The 21,936-nt window shown below is 40.1% G+C and overlaps 1 protein-coding gene across 6 annotated transcripts in view; it reads right to left on the bottom strand.

The window, feature by feature from the left end:
- Positions 1-21,936, bottom strand: part of SLC7A2 (solute carrier family 7 member 2) — a 72,177-nt gene that overhangs the window by 35,263 nt on the left and 14,978 nt on the right. The window contains exon 1 of one of the 6 annotated variants that reach the window (XM_057537211.1): positions 17,281-17,424. The exons of the other annotated variants lie outside the window; for them this stretch is intronic. The gene's annotated coding sequence lies outside the window, so the exon portion shown is untranslated. Of the gene's footprint in view, positions 1-17,280; positions 17,425-21,936 lie in introns of those variants that run through there. 6 annotated transcript variants of the gene reach the window in all.

Raw genomic sequence — 21,936 nt, 5'->3', positions numbered from 1 at the left:
TCCATGTCCTGGCTATTGTAAATAGAGCTGCAATGACATTTCTATAACTTTAAAGTTCAGAAAATATTTTCAAATTTTACTGTAGGCTAAATAATTTAGTGAAAGGGGAAAAAAAGATATGGACATAATACCATGGAATTATTGATCTTTCTTTCATTCCTCTTTTAAGAGATTAATTTCTCATAAAATACACCAGAAGTACAATACAGGATAAAAGATAATCAGAAATGGTAACTGTTCACTTCGGTAGGTAAAAAACAAAAACAAACAACAACAACAAACTTTTGCATTCAAACCTAAAACCTTTATTTTTCTGGAAAACAAAATACCCTTTCACATATATTTCACTTATATTTGGTCCAAAACTTATCTTTTCACCAAAGCAAAATTTATGAACAGTATCATCCTCCAAAGTTTTCCCCAGATAGGCGAACACAAATGCAGAAATAAGTAAAACTGAAGCACACAACTGAGACCACTATAAAGTCACAATCATTGTGGCAATAATATTTATGTTTTCTCCCCTTTTATATCAAATCGGTACTACCAGGAAGTTAAACTATTTCGAGATTTCTGACACAGAATCCAGACACAGACAAGCATCTTTCTAAGGACATCCGAAGCAAACAGCTGATGGAGAATTCTAGTTTGTACAGGCAGCTGGTGCTTCAAAACACGTCAATCCATTTAGCTTTATTAAAGTCCAAATTACAGGAATAAGGCATACCTAGCTGTCTCATTCAAATAGCTGCAGAGCAATTTAAAAAATTAAGTGTCCAACTTTTGTTTTAGGGTTGGAGAAGAGAGGAAGTAAAAAAAAAAAAAAAAAAGAAAAAGAAAAAAGAAAAGAAGAAACAGAGCCCCCAGCACCTGGGTAATCAGAGTATCTGCCCCGTCAGCGACCCACTCACAGTCAAGGATCTTGGTGGCTCGCTTCAGCCCTGGGCAGACGCCCGTTCCCATTTAGGCTGAGCAATCTCCGGCTAATAAATCACTCCAAATGCCAGAGGGTACCACCTGTTACCATTCCCCAAGCAGCCACTGAAGGAAGTGTCCTTGGCTAAGCCCAGTCACCCTTTACATGCCATTTCAAACATCAAGAGATACCCTTTGCAAAGGTATTTCACGCCCATCACTACCCTAGGAAGTGCTAGGCTAATAAAGATGGCTAATGTTTGTTGAGCACTTACGGTGTGCTTACTAAGCCCCTTTAATTTATTCTTTTATGAACCTTCACAATATCCCTATAAGATCAGGACTGTCATAGTATCGATGAGGAAACTGAGGCAGACAGAGGTCAGCCAATATCACAGGTAGACGTGGAGCCAGGGGTGAACCCAGCAGGCGTGACTTTGGATCCTTTCTCCACAGTCACTAGGTTGAGCTGCCATCTCGCCAGACAGCCTAGTCATCGCCCACCTGCCCACACCTCCTTGCAAGAGAATCTGCTCTCCTCACAGCACTGTCCTTCCGTCCCCCAAGCCACAGGTAACCGGACCAGACACCTGACTCTGGGTTAAATATCCAAAGGCCGGGTACACTCATTCAATACTCTTGAAAATCTGAATGACACCATTGAATGGGTCAGGCTCTCCTGTCCTTCCTGATGTTGAGTGTGTGAGCCCTCTGTATCCATTCAACAAACTTCCTGTTCACTTACTCTATTTTGAGTGATCTCTGTTCCCTGAAACCAGAGGCAACTGATGAAGGTCAAGGTGGTATCAGTAGAGCTGGCTCCAGCAACCTTACTCCTGATTTCAACCCTTCAAATCTTCTGCTACTTCCTGCCATGTCTGGTGGGTTTCCTGATAATTCCTCTTCTTTCCTAGAGCAGGTGTCCTGATAGAATAACTTGAATTTGTTTAGATATTTCTCCAATAAGGTATTCATAGAGTTTAATATGCATTAGGTCTGTCCTTTATGCACACGCACAGACATATATACCCTCTACCTGAAAAATGTAACTTTATATAGGGCAGAGAAAATCTATTCTTAGACATACAGCCAACCTGGGTTCCTGGTACCACTATTTCTCCAATGTCCACTACTGAGCCAGGAACATCCTCTACCTTGTCAAAGTCCCAGAAATAGCAAACAAGGGCTCTACAGCACTTACTAAAGATGTTTCAAACATTTTGTTCACCAATGAATTATAGTAGTAAACCAGTAGCAGAGCCATTATTCACCTAATGAAGGGAGGGAGAATGAAGGAAGTACTGGAGATATTTTATCATACTCGAGAGGGTTTTTAAGAGTTTCCTGAGTCCGAGAAGAGAAGTTTCTCAACACCCCTGCCTTAAGACCTTAATGTTAGTGGGTTATTTTTTGTTAAAAATTGCAGATTTCCTAAAAGCACTTTCCACCCTTTTATTAGTTCCACAAATGCTTCAGTGCACACCACTAGACACTGAAACAGCCATGAACACGCTGCCAAAATTTCTCCCCTCACGGCGCTTACAGTGGAGCGGCCAGCGCAGACAGCGGCCAGTTCAATATCATGAAGCAAATGCTTCTGCACAAGGGAAGGCCAGAGGGGCCTACAGTGAAACCACACAACTCAGATTGGGACTTGGACCCAGCTAGAATTCAGATTGAGACTTGAACCCATGGTCTTTTAATTGAGATCACACACCTCATCTTAGGACTTACTGAAGCTCGGGTTCTTTATGTCTCATCGCAGAAAGAATTCAGTGAGAGACAAAGTGGTAGATAAGAAGTGGATTTATTTAGAGAGATACACATTCCATAGAGAGAATGCGGTTTGTCTCAAAAGGCGAGAACAGCCTTGGGAGAAACACACTCCACAGACAGTGTGGGCCATTTTCATCTCAGAAGGCAAGAGAGCCTGAAATATGGGTGGTTAGTTTTTATGGACTGGGTAATTTCATAGGCTAATGAGTGGGAGATTATTCCAACTATTTTGTGGAATGGGAGGGGATTTCCAGGAATTGGGCTACCGCCCACATTTTGCCCTTTTCTGGTTGGCCTTGGAACTGTCATGGCGCTGGTGGGTGTGTCATTTGGCTAGTGTATTACAACGAGCATATAATGATGCTCAAGGTCCACTGGAAGTCAAATCTTCTGTCATCTTGGACCTAGTTGGTTCTAACCCATTTATGTCACATCCTCAAGGGCTATGTCATTCTTTTAAACGTTGTGCCCTGCCCCCTTCCCTCTTGTTTCAACAGGAGGGGCTCCTCACTCAGACTCTGACTGGGGTTCAGGTGGTCAGAGGAACTTTCCTAGAGAGAGCTATGTCTAGTCTGAGACCTGTGAAAGGATGAGTTGGATTTAGCCATCTGAAGGTGCAACAGGAAGGAGGCAGGGGGAGTGGGGGGGATGAGGAGTGCTCTGAGCAGAGGCATAGAAAGTAGTTTCATACACACAGAGCTCAGGGGCTGGGGGAGAAGCCAGAGGGAAGTAGCGGTAAGTGGAGGGGTCCCCAGGCCATGCAGGGAGCTTGGACTTGACCCTGAGGGCAGTGGGGAATCACTGAAGGACTTTAAACCGGATACACAACTTGACAATTATTGTTCTGATTGTGTTATACAGAAGGGATGAGAAAGATCAAGACTGGAGTTAATGGGAAGGGTAAACCGGCTACTGGGATAATCTAGGCATGAGGGAGTGTGACCTTTACCCTTTACTAGGGTAAAGGCAGTGGGGTGAAGAGAAATGGATGGGCTACAGTGCCCTTTAGGAGGTGGAGGATATAGAGTTGGTGACTGTGTGGATCTGGGACCCAGAGCTGCTAGATGGTTTGTGTGCCTTTCATTTATATGAGGAATTAGCAAGAAGGAGGTTCTTTCTGACCACTCTGATTTTAAGGAATGTGTGGAATTGCTATGTGGTTTCAGCAAAGCTCAGGAGAGCACAGAAGACAGGAGATCTGAGAATGATCAGCATAGAGATGATAGTTAAATAGACAGTATCACCCAGGGAGAGACTGTACAGGAGAAGGGAAGGAAAGGAAATACCAAAGATGCACACATTTAAGGAATGGGAAGGAGGAGGAGCAGTGGGGGGGGGGGGGAGGGGAGGGGGAGGGGGATGGAGGGAAGGGGAAGGGAGGAGGGAAGGAGGTGAAGGAGGAGAGGAGGAGGGGAAGAAGAAGAAGAAGAAGAAGAAGAAGAAGAAGAAGAAGAAGAAGAAGGAGAAGGAGAAGGAGAAGGAGAAGGAGAAGGAGAAGGAGAAGGAGAAGGAGAAGGAGAAGGAGGAGAAGGAGAAGGAGAAGGAGAAGGAGAAGGAGGAGAAGGAGAAGGAGAAGGAGGGGAAGGAGAAGGAGAAGGAGAAGAACCACTACCACCGCCCACAGAGGAGCTGGAAAGGAGAGGCAGGAGTGATAGAAGGAACCAGGAAAAGTTCTGACCCAAAAAAGGAGTGAGCTTTCAAGAAAGAAGGAGTGGTCATCAGTGTCAGATGGTGCTCAAAATGAAAGGAAAATGTTTGACCTTGGAATTTTGTGGCAAAGAAGCCTTTGGTGACCTTGACAGGTGAGGTTTCTGTGGGCGGTGGGGTGTAAGCCAGGTTGCAGGGGCTGCAAAATTATGGGCAGTGAGGAAATGAAAGCAATACGTTCAGGTGCCTTTTTCAAGCCAATGCCCTGAAGGGTCCATGGAATCAAGGAAGAGCGTTTTATACAGAAGAAACTTAATCTGTTTAGATACCAATGGGAAAGTGCCAAGAGAGATAGAGAGGTTGAAAATCCAAAAGGGAGAATGGATAAAGCAAGGTTCTTGAGATGTGGAAGACTGAGATCAGTGCTGGGTTGTAGAGCTGAAATTAGGTAGAAGGGGAAATGGCATCTCCACCTTAAGAGTCAAGAAGGAGAACAGTGCGGGATGGGCCAGACAAGTTTGTAGGCTAGGTGATCGACTGCTGAGCTCTTATTCTGTTTGCAAGCTCCAAAAATCCAAACCTTATAAGGCATGTATTTTATAGATAACAATAAGAAGGGATGAAGAAATAATGTCAGAATGACTTCAGTATAACTTTATACAAGCACAGTTTTGTTTTTGTTTTCACCATTTAAAACTTTCACTCCCATTCTAAACACACAAAAAATAAACAGATAGTAACTTTAAATATATGCTTCTGGGCTTCCCTGGTGGTGCAGTGGTTGAGAATCTGCCTGCCAATGCAGGGGACACGGGTTCGAGCCCTGGTCTGGGAAGATCCCACATGCCGCGGAGCGGCTGGACCCGTGAGCCACAATTACTGAGCCTGCGCGTCTGGAGCCTGTGCTCCGCAACAAGTGAGGCCACGATACTGAGGGGCCCGCGCACCGCGATGAAGAGTGGCCCCCGCTTGCCACGACTAGAGAAAGCCCTCGCACAGAAACAAAGACCCAACACAGCCATAAATAAAATAAATAAATAAAATTTAAATATATGCTTCTACAATGTAGTTAAAATTTCCATGTCAATCTCTTTGATCTGTCAGAAAACTAAACAGGAGTTTTGGGCATGACGTTTTCACGAAACAAGGTATTCTAGATGAATGGGCTCTCTAGATTACTGACGTTTAAATCGTATATCTTTGATGATTGTTGATCAAATCTTGCCACAATTCAGTGATCCTCCTAAACACTACTGAATTTGATGGTGGCTGTGTGCTACGGTACCAGGCATCCAAGCTGCCCATCTTTACAGGAAGGTGACTCATTCCGTATCACTTCTCAACAAACCGTTTAATAAGACAAAAAACAAACAAACAAACACTCACTATTACCTTAATTCCAATTTTAATCCACTGTCCACACAAATTAGAATCAACTCAAGGATGCCAAGGAAATCCAGATAACCTGGACGAACCCATGCTCCTGTCAACAAAGAGCCACTGCTCAAGAAGTTTATTTTTACTTATTTCTGGATTAGTAGCTGAATTTCAGATTAAAGATGCTAGAAGTACATTCATGGACTAGGAGGTGTGTTAAAGTACAAGAAACCTCTTTTTGTCTGAAGCCAAAAACTGAGAAGTCCTTTAGAACACTCTGATTTCTTCTAATCATTCTCTTTCCAGACCAAAGTATCCCTCTTAATTCACTTACTCCACACCCTCCTCAAAAGGCTACCTAATTTAGTTGTTAGAATGCAGCCACTTTTGTTTCAATGCTAGGCAAAATTCCTTCCATCAAACTGTGGCAGAAAAGGAATTCAACCAGAATTCACATTCGTTTTTAATTCATGTTCAAGAAATTTAGATGGATACCATGTCGAGTATACTTATGGTTTATGGTTTTGCTGTAAAGTCATTTCTTGAAAAATAGTCATTTTTGAGACTATATTTTTAATTTTGAGAAGCATGTTCTGATTTGGTACTTCTTAAAATACAGAAACAATATATCACCAGAGATTTTTATCCTTAGCATCTTGGCAGATTGTTGAAACACTGTTATTGGCTGAGAGGTTTGGAAATTCATGTTGGCTTCCAATAAATCTGAATGAAACTTTTCTATTATGTGCTCAGAGAAAGTAATTAAAACAGTAATTAAATCATCGTCATGATTCAGAGCCTCTAAATTCAAGTTTAGAATATGCAAACTAAGTAGAATTTTAAAAATTAAAATAACTTGAAATGGCGAGGTCCTTAAAACTGAAGACTGATAGTCTTGTCATATTTATATTCTGCTTATTAATATGCAGTAACTACAAACAACTTCTCCAACTTAAGTTTTCACCAGATTTTTCTATTTTTATATTATGGCATAGACTGAACTCAACTGATCAGTTGCTTAATGACTGTCAATTTCTCTAAAAATATCGTCTTAGAAATTTAAAAAAAAAAAGGGAAATGGTCTAAAGGCAATTTCTAAACAATATTCCAGGGGGCAGGGGAGATACAGGCAGAGGGAGAAACACAAATACAACAGACCATTATCACATAGTGCGCTTGTGGGTAAGGGAAGTCCAGGGCACTACCAGAACACACAGAAGGGAGTGTGCCCTGTTCAGGGGGCTGGGGGGGGTGTCAGCAGGGGAGTCTTCCTGGGGAAGCCATGACTGATCTGATTCCTTATCCATTCTTCCATTCCAGAATTTATTTTTTTTAAAAAAGGCTGAATACCGCTTAAGGAGTCCTTAGAACAAAGAATACAAATATGAAAATCAATATTGAATTTTTCTAATAAAGAAGCAGTATCCAAAATCTTTAATATTCATTTTGAAATTGACAATTTATACAATCAGCCATTTCTTAAAATCAGTTATTTAAAACTTCAATTTTTCTTCTCTTACTTTATTTGAAAAAACCCTTTTGGTGGGTGGGAGGGATAAATTAGGAGTTTGAGATTAACAGATACACACTACTATATGTAAAACAGATAAACAAGGACCTACTATATAGCACACGGAACTATATTCAATATCTTATAATAACCTATAGTGGAAAAGAATCTGAAAAAGAATATACATATAACTGAATCACTTTGCTGTACACCTGAAACTAACACAACATTGTAAATCAACTACACTTCAATAAAAATATTTTAAAAACAAAAAAAAATTTCTTGGAAAAATATACTGAATTTTATATAAATATCTATAACAACTAAAGTTATTTCCCTAATAAATAGTAACCAATCCTTAAAATAATCATATTAATTTGCCAATTCTTAATCAGAAGTTCCTGGAAATATCTATCTTGATTTTTAATTTTGAATAGCAATAACTTAAATTACTATATAATCTAATATTCCTACTATTTCATAATCTTCTAAAAACTCTATTTGGTAATCAATGATTAATAGGAGTTTTCTAAACAAACAAAGTATTTAAATAATGTGTGAAGAATGGGCTCTAAAAGGAATAGGATTTATAAAAACAAAAAGTATAAAGCATTGTAAAACCTGCTGCTATTTAAGCAGAAATTCAAAATATGTATACACATATAACTACTACTCATCCAGTTTCTCAAATTTTGTTTTTCCTTTAAAGAAAAAGAAAAAGAATATGTTCTCCTTGTGACGTGAACTCTTAGGATTTACTCTCAGCAACTTTCAGATATTAATCATGTTGTACATCACATCCCTAGCACTCATCTAAAACATTCACCTTTAATCTTTTTGTTACTCAAAAATAAAACTGTAACTTGGCCTTCTCACCTCTGAAACCTCTCTAATGGCTCTGTACTATAATCTGGCAATGGTGTACCCGAAGTATTAAAATAAGAAGAAGGCACACTCCTGCTACTTCTTTGCAAAGCAAAGAGCGGTTTCATCTGATCTTCAGAGTATTCAGCACCAAGATGCAGAGAGAGAAATATCTCCTGTGGGGCTCTGATTCCAGCTCTATCCAAGAACCCAGCACTGTTATTTCCCAACCCTGACTTTAAATGAAACCATGCCATGCAGAGACTTGTAGATGAATGATTTTGGCCAATCAGGGCTTAGTATCCGTAATTTTAAAATATGCTTGGAAAGGTTTATAAGTATCAGCACACTCCTAAGTAACAGAGAATTATGAAATATGCAGAATGAGCTAAATGTTAATGCTTCAAACCTATCATACCGAATCTGTCGTATCTAATCGGCCTCCTGCCAACTTCTCCAAGTCGAACAATCCAGCCTGCGTTTCAAAACCACCCCTCTGTCATCTGATCTCAGCCTGCCTTCCTAGCCTTATCCTTTGCTCTCCTCCACATGAACACTGTAATCCAATTTGTCCATCAACTGCCCCTAGAATACTGCCCTCTTGTCCACACATAGGTGACAAGATTAATTGACCCGTCTGATTCTGGTTGCCCCCTTGTCCTCTAGGGAGGGTTCGGTTCCCAAGCCTTCTGAGCTACTGCAGGGACAGCAGGAAGGTTCTTTCTTGCCCGTCTGCCAGCTCCTGAGCTTTCCTTTGACTCAAGGAAGAAAAAAACCCACCTTATGCTTAGCAAAGGTAAAGCCAAGAAGCAGGCTGATTTATATAATAAAGGGCTGGGGGTAAGAGAAGAATCCACAGCCTAGAGAGAATCCACCTGGCAGAGAGAAGTGGGGAGGAGAGGAAAGGGGGATTTTGAGAAGTGCTGGTATGGAGTATGAGTTGGATGTCCTTCAGGAGATACAAGTGAATGTGGAAATTCCTTTTAAATATACTTTGGGCAGCTGGTCAGCGTTTCTTTGAATATGACCGACCTCCCCACCAAAAGAGAATGGCTCCCGTGGCACTTGGGTAGGATGGGCACTTGGTTTATGCAATGTGCCCTCCTGCTCCCTCCCCGCCAGAGAAGGTAAAATTGCTGGTTTGGTGTAAAACAAAATGTACACATTTACATACCATCACTTCTAAATAGGATTTATTCAGCTTAACAGAAATGACTGGCAATTGATCCCTAGAAACAAGTTTAATAGAACAAGTCAAGTAAGGGCAGCTGAGAGAACGTCAGAAAAGGAATGAGAGAGTTGTACCAAAGATGTGAGGTTAAGGATAATTGCTGCAATTACAGCAGAGGGTCCGGAAAGACAAATGCATCTAAATAATTCTGCAAAGTCTTCTTTGAGATATAACTGACATATAACATTGTATTACAAAGATGTTTTAAATGAATTCAGCTACTTAGTAATCTCCCAATGATATTTAATTTTAAAGCCCTTTTAATGCTCTTACTTTTTAATTATAAAGTACAAGGAAATGTGTTTCAGAAATCTTAACGTCACATTTGAACCCCTAGTGGATACTTCACTGGGTTTCCTTTTAATGTCTTCAGAGCTCCTGGTCTCTCACTGCCTCCCGGCTTCCTGCACAGAGGACCTTAGAGGCAAACACTCCTCACTTCACGGTCACTGCAGTAGCCCTTGCATCTCGGATGGGTGGCCATCCTCCACGGGCGAATACTTCTCAAGGCTCCTGCTCTCAACTTGTGTAGCTCCCACTGCTAGAAGACCCTTCTTTTCCAGAGCCCTCCTGTAACTCCTACCCATTGGCCTAATTCTTCCCTAAGAATAAAGGCAGAAAGTCTTGCCATTCAAATAATTCCAAATGGCTATCATCCGAAGATTTCTCTCCACGCAGATAAGTACATTAATTCAAAGTACAACACTCATAAATACTAACTTAAAATACGACACTCCCAACAAGTCAAAGCATTCCACATGTGGTCAAGCAAGTATAGAGTCTAATTTATCACCTTCTCCATTCTATATACTTCTATTATTCTTTTTGTTTTGTTTTCATTAGTCGCCTCAAACCATGGCAACACAGCGCGCAGAGCTCCTCTGGGTCTGGCGCCTAGCTATCTCCTCAGCACATCTTCTACCTCTTCCTCAGACCCCTGTGCTGCACGGGGCTTCCTTTTAGTGTCCTCAGAACTCTGAGCCCCTTACTGCCTCCAGGCTTTCTGCATAGTTGCTGCTCCTTTCTGGAAAGTTACTCCTTCTCCTCTTCGCCTGGAGAGCTCCCAATCCTCCCTGACACCCTCCCCCAAGCTAAATGAGGTCACGCTATTGCTTATGCTCACAGCACTCCGTATTTTTTTTTTTAATTTTTATTGGAGTATAGTTGCTTTACAACGCTGTGTTAGTTTCTGCTGTACAGCAAAGTGAATCAGCTATACGTATACATATATCCCCTCTTTTTTGGATTTCCTTTCCATTTAGGTCACCACAGACCACTGAGTTGAGTTCCCTGTGCTATACAGTAGGTTCTCATTAGTTATCTATTTTATACATAGTATCAATAGTGTACATATGTCAATCCCAATCTCCCAATTCATCCCACCCCACCCCTTTCCCCCTTGGTATCCATACGTTTGTCTCTATGTCTGCGTCTCTATCTCTGCTTTGTAAATAAGATCATCTATACGAATTTTTTCAGATTCCACATACATGCGTTAATATACGGTATCTGTTTTTCTCTTTCTGACTTACTTAATGTAAGGCCAGGCGCTATAAAACTCTTAAAGGAAAACATAGGCAGAACACTCTTTGACATAAATTGCAGCAAGATCTTTTTTGACTCACCTCCTAGAGTAATGAGAATAAAAACAAAAATAAATGAATGGGACCTAATTAAACTTAAGAGCTTTTGCGCAGCAAAGGAAACCATAAGCACTCTGTACTTTTACGATACTTTTTCTTTATCATAATCATACTCAACTACCTGGATGAACATGTTTTACTCCTTGTCATGGGTTGAACTATGCTTAACCCATTTAAAAAAAGAGAGAGAGATGCTGAAGTCCTAAACCCTCGTACCTTATTTGGCGACATTATTTGGAAACAGGGTCTTTGCTGGTGTTACCAGATTAAGATTAGATCATTAGGGTGAGTCTTAATCCCATATGACTGGTGTCCTTATAAGAAGAGGAAAATGCTGTGTGAAGACACAGACAGATGGGAAGAATGCCATGTGATGACAGAGGCAGAAACTGGAGTGACGTAGCTGCAAGCCAAGAAACACCTACAATTGAGGGCCAACACCAGCAGCCAGAGGGGGCAAGGAGGGATTTTTCCCTCCACGCTTCAGAGGAGCATGGCCCTGCTGCCACCTTGATTTTGGGTTTCTAAGTTTCCAGAGCTGTGAGACGATACATTTTTGTTATTTTAAGTCACCCAGTTTGTGGTACTTTTGTAATGGCAGCCCTCGGAAATGAATACGCTCCTTTACTCTAAGTTTCTGGAAAGGAAGGTCTATACTTTCTTCATTTGCTGCATTCTCAGTGTACTCATAGTGATTAAAATATAGAGAGGAGTGCAGTACACATTTGTTCCGTGAATGAATGACTCATACTTGGTTTCTAGTTAACTAAAACCTTCAGGTCTTTTTTTTCTCAAAGACATCAACATAGACTGGTCTTCTTGATTCCATTTTATTTCACTGATTATTTTCAAACCTAAATTCAGAATTTTAAGTTTCATATTATTTGGGATTATGTGTAACATAAATCCATCCATCAGTGTATTAAGCATCTTACCTACCTTTATGTCACTGCAAATTTAACAAGAATGACTTCTACCTTAATCCAAGTAAATGATAAAAACGTGACAGGGCAAAGGACAGAGTACCATGGCATGCCACCAAGAATGTCCCTCCAAGCTGGTATCGACCCATTAATCAACACTCTCAGTATATCGTGCAAACAACTAGAGATCCACATTTCTCTCCTGCTTATCCCAAGGTTATCACAACACATGGTATTAAATGCTTTGCCGAAATGCTACTTGTTATGCTTAAACTTTTGAATTCCACCATTCTGATAACTATGTAACAAAGAGGGTACAGAGTTTGTTAGGCATAACTGTTCTTGATGAACTCACGATGCCTTTTGGGGACTGGTCACTTTTTCTCCAACCCACACACCACACAGTCCTAGAATTTTGCTGGTGAACTGTATCCAGCCCCCTGATCTGTGGTTTCCAGGATCTACATTGGCCTCCGTTTTGAAGACAAGGGTTACTGTCTCTTTCTTGCTGTTCCCTTTCTTGTACTTCAGGGCACCTCCAAGATGACAGATGGTCCCACTACACTCATATCTACAAATTATTTTAATATTGCAAGATGTAATTCATCCAGGCCTGAAATTGTGAGATAGTTTAAAGCAGCTGCATTCTCTCTCACCAATTTGGGCCTCAGCTTCCCTTTCAGTTATGTGTTCTATCCTTCTGGTCAGAGAGCCACCCTTCTCCTAAATACAAGAGCAGCTCTGCCTTCCCTCAGTCATCTATTGTTACCACTCTAAGGTCCCCCTTATTTCTCCTTCCTGATTAAATATTTCATAAAGATTCAACTCAAACATTCCTTTGCTCCTTTTAATAGATTCATACTTTATTCTTCCACCTTTGAAATCTGAGTCCCTCAAATGAATTCCTGTGACAGCCACAGTGAACCTTTCTGGTGTGTGCCCTTCTCATTCCGCACTCTGAGCATTCACTATCTGATTAGGATTTTGATTATACAATCGTCCCTCAGTATCTGCGGGGGATTGGTTCCAGGACCGGCCATGGTTACCCAAATCCACTGATGCGCAAGCCCCATAATCAGCCTTACGTATTCACAGGTTCCCTATTTGCGGGTTCCGCATCCGCGGACACAGAGGGCCAACTCTATTTGTCTTTTCTTCTTTCCAAACATTATTACCTTTTAGGGTTACGTACAGTCCATGAAATTATATCCATATTTTCTCTGAGTATTTAAAAGTCTAACTTTTAAAAATCTACAGTACGTAGACTGAGTCTGCCAGACGGCCGTTAGGGAACATTCTAAGGTTTAAACAAATAATTTCCTTGTCACCAAGAGACAAACATTTTGTGAATATCCCCAAAAAGTAGAGCTTGTGCAAATTCAGTGAACAGCCTACGCTCCTACTTGGCCTCCCTATTTCATTTATCTTTGGTCAACAAAGACCAAGTTTGTTTAAGAATCTTTCACAGGAAGGTTTCAACGAATCCCGCTTGCGGGAGGGTCGTTGTTTGCAAGCAGCAGAACAATGTTTCATCATCTACGGCCCTCACACCATCCAGTTGCTTAATGTACTCTGAGCGTAAGCTCACAGGCACCCAGCCACGAACAGAGGTGTAGAAGGCAGGATTCTACCGTGGTCATTTGAAGGTAAGCAGCTCATTGTCGAATTAAAACTCTGGCAAACAAACCCTCCTGGATTATCACTTGTGCCTCCCTCAGGACTTGCCTACAGTTCTCCAAACCCGTATCTGTGTAGTGTCCTGTTTCTAGGACAGCTTTCTGGGAGTGTAAAGATAATTTATTGAGGAATCAGAAGAAAATGCAACAAATACTAACAATTACAACTATGATTTTTGGCCACTTTCTTGCTTCATATTCCAGAGCTTACTTACTTGGTTTTCTAAAAGACTTCTAAATACTTCCTTTTTCTTCAAATAGAGAAATACTTATAAGCAAAATGTTATTTCTAATGGGGCAGACTAAGGGCCCAGCACATTTAGGACACCCAGTGAAGGATATTATTCAACTTGAAAAGTCAAGGCAAACTTCTCTGGTGGGCTGAAAGGATAATAACACAACTGTAGCAAAAATATGGGGAAAATACATAGAAACATGGTTCCACGCTGGATTACAACTTTATCTAGGTGCAGGGATAGAGTCTAGTTCTGAGTCATCTTTGACTCTTGCCCCAATCAATAATTTTCGGTAATTTCTCCACTTCCAAAAGTTAAAGTGCTATCACTGTGCACAGCCGAGGAAGCACAGGGCAACTAACCATGTGTGCTAAGAACTTGTTTCTAGTGGCATATTGTGGCTCTGTATTTTTCCCTGCTACAAACAAACTAGAAAAAAAAAAGTCAGGACTAGATGTGAACGTCACAACTATGTACATAAATGCATAAACACTTTAGCCAATTATTGTACTCATTCCTGAAGCAGGGATTGAAGGGAGAAGGGGCAGACAAAATGCTTTTCATTTGCCTCTTTTCAATGGCAATAACCACAAAACAACAACTAGGATCCCACCTTTCTGGGCATCAGATAGAAATTTGAGATTATTTTGCCCTCATGTAAAATTAAACACTTTAAAAATTCTAATGAGAATCAAGTATAATGATAATATTACCATCCACACTCATTTGATCCTATAGCTAAGTGACAAAAGCAGACTCCTAAAAACCACCCAGAGGGAAGACCTTGGGGTTTTAGAGGCAGGTGGACCAGTGTTTACTTCTTAGCCCTCATCTCCTCTCTGGTAAAATGAAGATATTCTCATAAGGTGGTTTTGAGATCAAATGAGATAATGCATGTGAAGGGCCCACTACAGAGCAGGCACTCAGTGGATGGCAGAGGCTGTTGTTAATTTATTATTATAATATAAATGAAGGACCCAAAGACATGTGTTTGACATTCATGTCTTGGAACACCAAAAAGAGTCCGTTTATAAAAGCCACTTATTTTTATTTTAAAATATTTGTAGGTACATAGAAATTAGGATTTAGAATGAAACTGATTGCCAGTCCAGTGCTCTAGATTTAAAGGAGAAAACTGAGGCCCAAGGACTTTTTTCTGGGCACACAGATAGCTAAGGAGACTGGCTCAGGCCTCCCCACTCCACCCTACCTCTTGGGTAGGACAAAGGGAGTTAAAGTAGCCCAGCTCAGTAGCAGTTTTATGCACCTAATCAAATAGTCTCCTAGCTTATGTGTATATATAAATGCAAATCATTTCCAAAAGAAAACCCACCCTGTTTACATCTTCAGGGTTCTCACAGATTAAATTCAACATAATATGTGTGTTCACAATAAAAAATTCCCCAATACATGCAATAAAATAAACCACTACTTTTTTGGGGGGAGGTGGTGGTTCAAACAACAGAAATTTATTTTTTCACAATTGTGGACACTAGAATTCCAAGAGCAAAGTGCCAGCAGGTTTAAACCACTACTTTTAATAGTCAATGAAAACAACCAACAGATTTAACCCCCCTAAGTCTTCAGATACTGGAAATACCAGACAAGCGTATGGAATAACTATGCAGAAAAAGTTTAAAAAATTAAAAGATTAAATTTTTAAAATGACTCAAAACAAGAGACCACCAAAATAAAAAGGCAGATTTTTGAAAGAACTAAATAAAACTTACATAAATAAAAATATAATCGTAGAAATTAAAAACTCAGCATATGAGTTAAACAGCATATTAGAGAGAGAAAGAATTAGCAAAAGAGAGAATTCATGAACTAAAATGCAAGGCAATAATTACATGTAAGTTGTAGATCATAAATTCTAAGTTTTTTGTATTATTAGGGAAGAGATCTGGGAGACTTTTTAAAAGTATGCATGGTAAAATTTCATATGGTCTACACTAAAAGAATAGAAATAGAGTGCATATCATCTAAATAAGTAGAGGAAATAAACGGAATAACAAATAAAAATCCCCCAAATGCAAGAAATAGTAAAAAATATAAAACACATATAAAGCATAAATTAAGATGATAGAAACATGTCTAAAAGACCAAGGATTTATAGTAAATATGATTGACTAATTTTACAGTTAAAAGTCAAAGAGTATCAGATTGGATTTTTAAAATTCCAGTAATATGTGTTATCACAGAGATACATCAAATCAAAAGAACCTGGAAGTGTTGAAAGTAGACAGAGAAAGAACAACCATGCAAGTACCAATAATAAATAGAGACAGAAAAACCAAGCAAATAAATACTAGTAAAAAAGAAAGCCAATGTAGTTACATTAACATAAGATACAATAAACATTAAGACTAAAAGCCTTATTAGGGCCATCACACAATGTGAATAGATTCAATTGACAAGGGAGAAATTATTTTCAATTTGTATACACTAATAAAATAGCCTCAAAATACGTGAAGCAAAAATGGAGAGAACTATAGAGAGAAATTGAAAAATGCACACCTTTGGTAGGAGATTTTCAACTTACCTCCCTCAATTATTGATGTTAGATATACAAAAAAAAATGATCCATACTACAAATGATTTGAACGTCACAATTAATTTGACTTAATTAACATATAAACTGTAATCAGAATCTGCTAAGTGTCAGCCATTGCTCTAGGCACCGGAGAAAGCGCCGTGAACAAAATACAGTCCTTACCCTAATGGAAAGCACAACTTAGATGGGGAGACAAACAATAAAAAATACAGAAAGACATGTAGGGTACTCATACACACAGAACACTCCATCTAACAAGTAGAGAATCCATACTCTTTTCAAGTCCATAAGAAACATATATAAAAACTGATATAACTTAGACCCTAAAGTAAATCTCAACAAATTTCAAAGAAAACCAAATCATACAAGTCTGACCACAATGCAGATTGGTCAGTTAAATCAATCACAAAGCCATTTCAAAACCAAAACTTATGAAATTTAACAGTATACTGAAGAAATTTAGAATAAAACTTTATAGCTTTCATAGAACTACAGGTTTAGAAAAATCTTCCAACTATCAAATGTCCCACTTCTGTGCAAAAGAACTACATATAAGCTACTCTAGTATAATTGGACTGAATTTTAAAATATCTTCATCCCAGAACTTATCAGTTCCTTCTAGGTTTTTTCCTGTTTTTATAACACTCTTCACCATTAAAACAAAAAGAAAAACTATCCTATGTTGAAATTTTAAATCTCTTTTGCCTGTCTTCATTTCTACTTCTACTACCATAAAGTCCCTGTATTCATTATGATTTAGGTTCAGCTGGCAGTGACAGAAAACCCCAGATAACAATGGTTTGGACCAGAAGCTCATTTCACTGTTGTGTATAGTAGGTCTACAGGCTGACTGGCTGGGCCCCACTGGATCAAGGGCACAAGCTGCCTCTAGCTTGTTCCCCTGGCATCCTTGCTATACAGCACTCACCTTATGGTCTAAAGGCGATCATCAAACTCCAGCTGCCACATGTGCCTTCTAGTCAGTGAGAAGTAGGAAGTGCGAAGTGTCCCAGTCAGCTTGGGCTGCATACCAAAAATACCATAGACTGGATGGCTTACACAACAAACATTTCTTTCTCACAGTCTGGAGGCTGGGAGGTCTAAGATCAAGGTGTCTGCAGATTCGGTGTCTGGTGAGGGATTCCAGCCTTCTGATTCATCCATGGCCATCTCCTTGCTGTGCCCTCACGTGGCAGAAGGGACAAGGGAGCTCTCTGGAGACTCTTCTATAAGGGCATTAATCCCATTCGTAAAGGTTCCACCCTCATGACCTCATCACCTTCCAAAGGCCCACTTCCTAATACCATCCCCTTGGGGGTTAGGTTCTCAACATATGAATTTTGGTGGGGGGCACAAACATTCTGCCCATAGCAGAAGGGGTGAAGAGAGAACCCTTTTTTAAAGGATACTTCCTAGAAGTCACAGAGGTCGCTTTTCCTTACTTGATATTAGCTAGAATTAGTCCAACGCCACAGAATGCTTCAAGAGAAGCTGAGAACATAGTGTTTATTTCAGGTGTTCATGTATGGGTCCATGTATGGGAAGTAGATGTTGAGGACAAACATCTGAGAAAATGTGATAAGATACAGTAAGAATCCTGCCCAGTCCTCCTCTCGGCCAGCTACCAGGGTGGTCAAATGAGTGCACGGCGCACGTGGGTCCCAGGCCACACGCTCAGCCCTGCTTCTCTGTGGCCAGTAAGGTTTTTAGTCTCTTAGGCCCCAAGTATATCCTGGATAATTTTCCTCCCCTTGCCTAAGAGGTTGTGCTGCTGCAGCCATGATAGTCTTTAGGGCACAGTCTCAATGATATTCTGAGGCTTCAGTTAAAAGAAATTCCAAATACAATTTCCTGAGCATGGCCACTGGGTCATATCTCCCTAAAGAAGTTGCCTGACAGAAAATTTTAAAGTGGGAAATGAAAGCATTAAGAAACTTGCCCTCACGTTTGGGTTTGATTTCTTCCTTTCATAACTGGCTACATGCTAGCAGTGCATCATTCTGGGCAGGGACACAAGTAAAAAGCTAGGCTTTCTTCAAGGCTTCTCCTCAAGTTTTCCTCCTTAGCACCCTATGCTAATGAGAGACATGCTGCCAGAAAGCCCAAAAGAGGCCCCTTCTTCCTACTGGCACTGCCTCTGGTCTGGGTGTCGCCACGGCTGTCTTCACAGCGAGCGAGGTCTGACCCAGGATTCCAGAAGCACCGGATGGACGGCAATTCCGTGTGGGCCAGACAGCAGAATTCCCTCCGTGTAAGTCCTTAACCAAGAAGGTTACCCAAACTAACAGGATGGAAACAACGTGCCTAGAATTAAACATCAAGAAACGATCGGCATCCTGCCAAATTAACCTGATATAAATTATTCCAGTCCTACACTATCCCTTTCCCATCAATTACAAAGAACAAACACAGGCCATTTACAAGCTCTTTTGTGTGTGGGAAAAACACAAAGCATGCCAAATGTTGCCTAGATTCTAAGGGGATTTCTCTGCACTTTTTCTGAAGTGTAAACATGTCTTTGACCTCTCTCTATCAAAATATACAATTTCATCTTTGGAATATATTTTTCCTAGAAGGCAAGTACTGTAAAAGCTCAAGGAGTACAAAAAAGATGAATAGGGGAAAAAATGTAGTTACCTGGCATATATTAGCCTAATCAATAATGTCAACAAACCAGCAAGAGTAAATATCATTATGGTACTATGTGTTTTCTTTCAAAATCAAATTGTATCTGAAAAACACCAAGCCTGAAATAGGTTTACAGAAGATCATTTCAGTAACATGCATTTTGGCTCAAGGTTAAAAATTTAAGTAACCTTGAGGCAGGAAACAGAATTGACTTGCTTTTAAGATACAAATAGCAGTTCTGCGGTCACAAATCAATAATGGAGTATAAAATAAACTAACATCCTACTCTACTAAAAAATAGATCCTCTTTTTTTGAAGACTTGGAATTTGCAAATATGAAAACACTAACACTGCTGCCCATGGAGACTTCATTTTGTGTGTGTGTGTGTGTGTGTGTGTGTGTGTGTGTGTGTGTGTGCGGGGGCAGGGGAACTTCTAATATGCCCAGTTACCTCAGTTAAAACTTCCTGTGAATACCCTTCTTATTGGTGTAACCTCAGTTCATCCACGGTCCTCACTTCGCAGGAGCTCAGTTATTCCTTGCGGCAATTCAGACTCCTCACTGCCAACCGAATGACACACTCATGACCTCATCATCCAAAGTCTGAACTATGACCCAATCTGTGCCTCCGGCCTTCTCTTCCTTAGGATTAAATCAGTTAATGCAAGTAAAGTGCTTAAAACAATGCCTGGCACATAGCAGGTACTCCATAAGCATTAGCTATTACTATTACTCCTCTTCTCTTCCCCCTCCCTTACCCTCCCTCCAATTCCCTTACATTCCACCTTACTTTGGTCAAAGAGAAGCGTGTGCTCTTTTGCCAACAGGTCTCATACTTTTCAGGGTCCTTTGCTCACACTGTTTCCCCATCAAGAATGTCTTTTAAACCTCAATCTCTATTTGTAGATACCTCTTTACTCCTTTTTCAAGATCCTTTTCAAATCCTACCTTCTCCATGAAACTTCCGCATGATCCCTCAAACAGAACCCACATCTCTGGATGCCATTCCTCACCTATGCCCTGGACTGGAGCGTCACATATATTTGGCTTATCACCCCGTCCCCAAAACATATGTATCTGATAAGCCTGCAAGGCAGAAATTTTGTTCTATGTGTCATCATATAACCCCTTTGGATATAACCACACACCCTTGAAATGAAAAAGATGCTAAAATATGTTTAATTTTTTGAGGTGAAAGTAATTTTTGTGTAGAAAAAGTACTGGCCTTTTTACTTAAAGAACTAAAGGATGTGTGTGTGTGTGTGTGTGTGTGTGTGTGTGTGTGTATTATCTATTAGAGCCAAAAATACATTCTCATAAATCCCTAAGCTTGATATGACTCGGCTTTGAAATATATTTTGATGGAATGTATGCCACAAGAAGAAACTTTCTACTACTGATGATTCTTTGCTAAAACACATTTATTATTTTTTACACAAAATGTGTTTAAGATTTGAAACATATTTGTAATTTATCATAGTCTCAGAATGTCCCAAATTCTAAAATCAGTGCCAAATAGCATTCAAAACTAAATATACTGCAGCTTTAATATATGTGTTTCACTATAATAATCATTAATAATTTCTTCTTATAGAAAACTCTTCTTTTCCCCTATTCACTGTTGGAGAATAAGATGTTTCAATCTATCAGATGCTCTGCTGGTAGACAGTGATGACGGATCCATTACCAAGGTTCATAGAAGAAGCAGGGTGCTCTTCCTGGACCAGTCTAGAAGGCCTTATAGAGAAGAGGAAGAAGAGAATATTTTAAGCAATCAGAAAGAGGCAGCTTGGCAAAGTAAGTGTGAACGCTGGTTTCAGGAACCTGGCCACCCTTATTCAGAAGACCTGAGAAACTCACATGTTCTTTATATAAGTGACCTTTGAATGAATGAAGGGTACAAGATGGAGCGGCAGAGGGAAAAGTAAGAGAGGCAGTGTGAAGGGTATGAAGCAAAGCTTAGAAATCCACAAGGCAATCAGAAACAAGCACCTACATATAAGGCGGCGTCAGAGGCAAAAGAAGAGCCCATAATTCCACAGTCCCCATGGAGGCTGGCCTGGGGGCACAGAGCTGGAGGAAACAGGATTCAGAGACAGGCAACTTGGAATTATCCAGGGAAGAGAAAACGCAGCCAGAATAAAAAAGAAGAGCGAGACTTTCTTAAAGATACTTCTTTAAGATATTGCTTAAAGACAATTTGACCATCAATTTAAAATTTAAGAAGAGTTCTGGGAATTCCTGAAATGAGATATGTTCATAAAATATACACAAATAAACTACCATCACTAAGACTTTTTCTTTTGCTGCTACTACTGAGAGCTAACGTTTATCAAAACACCCTAGGTTTTAGGAGGTAGGCTAAGTGCATTACATACATTAACCCAAATAAATTACCCAACAACCCAATTAGGTACGTACTATTCCTATCCCTAGCCTACACATGAGAAAACCAAAGCTTAGAGAGGTGAAGTATTAGCTAGTAGTATCAAGGTCAGGACACAAAATCGAGTCTGACTCACAACAGTAAGATATGATACGGGCATTGACCTTTTAGAAGCAATGGAATGAAGTCTCACAATGTTTCTATTTTGTTACAGTCACTGAAGGTTTTTACTGGTTTGTGCCATCTAAAGATACAAGCGTGAAGTGTATCTTTCAGAGTTCAGCGTTCCTGTGATGAACCCTGGACCAAGGAGACAGCGCCTGGACGAGCAAAGCGCTCACCACCACGTCCTGCAAGTGAAGCACAGGCAGTTCTTTGCCAATAAACAGTCCGGTTATGAAGTACAGATTCTAAACTGAGATGAAATACTATCCAGAGCATGCCTTAAGGAAAGAAACTTGTCGCCACAGCTTGGTTCAAAGCCAATGTTAGCTAACAATTACATCATGTAGCTCAAGATAGCTTGCCGAAGAGAAACTCAGAATCAACAGAGCTGCAGGATACTGTTC

Source organism: Balaenoptera acutorostrata, chromosome 21, assembly GCF_949987535.1.
Source record: "Balaenoptera acutorostrata chromosome 21, mBalAcu1.1, whole genome shotgun sequence".
Taxonomy (NCBI): domain Eukaryota; kingdom Metazoa; phylum Chordata; class Mammalia; order Artiodactyla; family Balaenopteridae; genus Balaenoptera; species Balaenoptera acutorostrata.
This window is presented reverse-complemented; position numbering and strand designations above follow the sequence as displayed.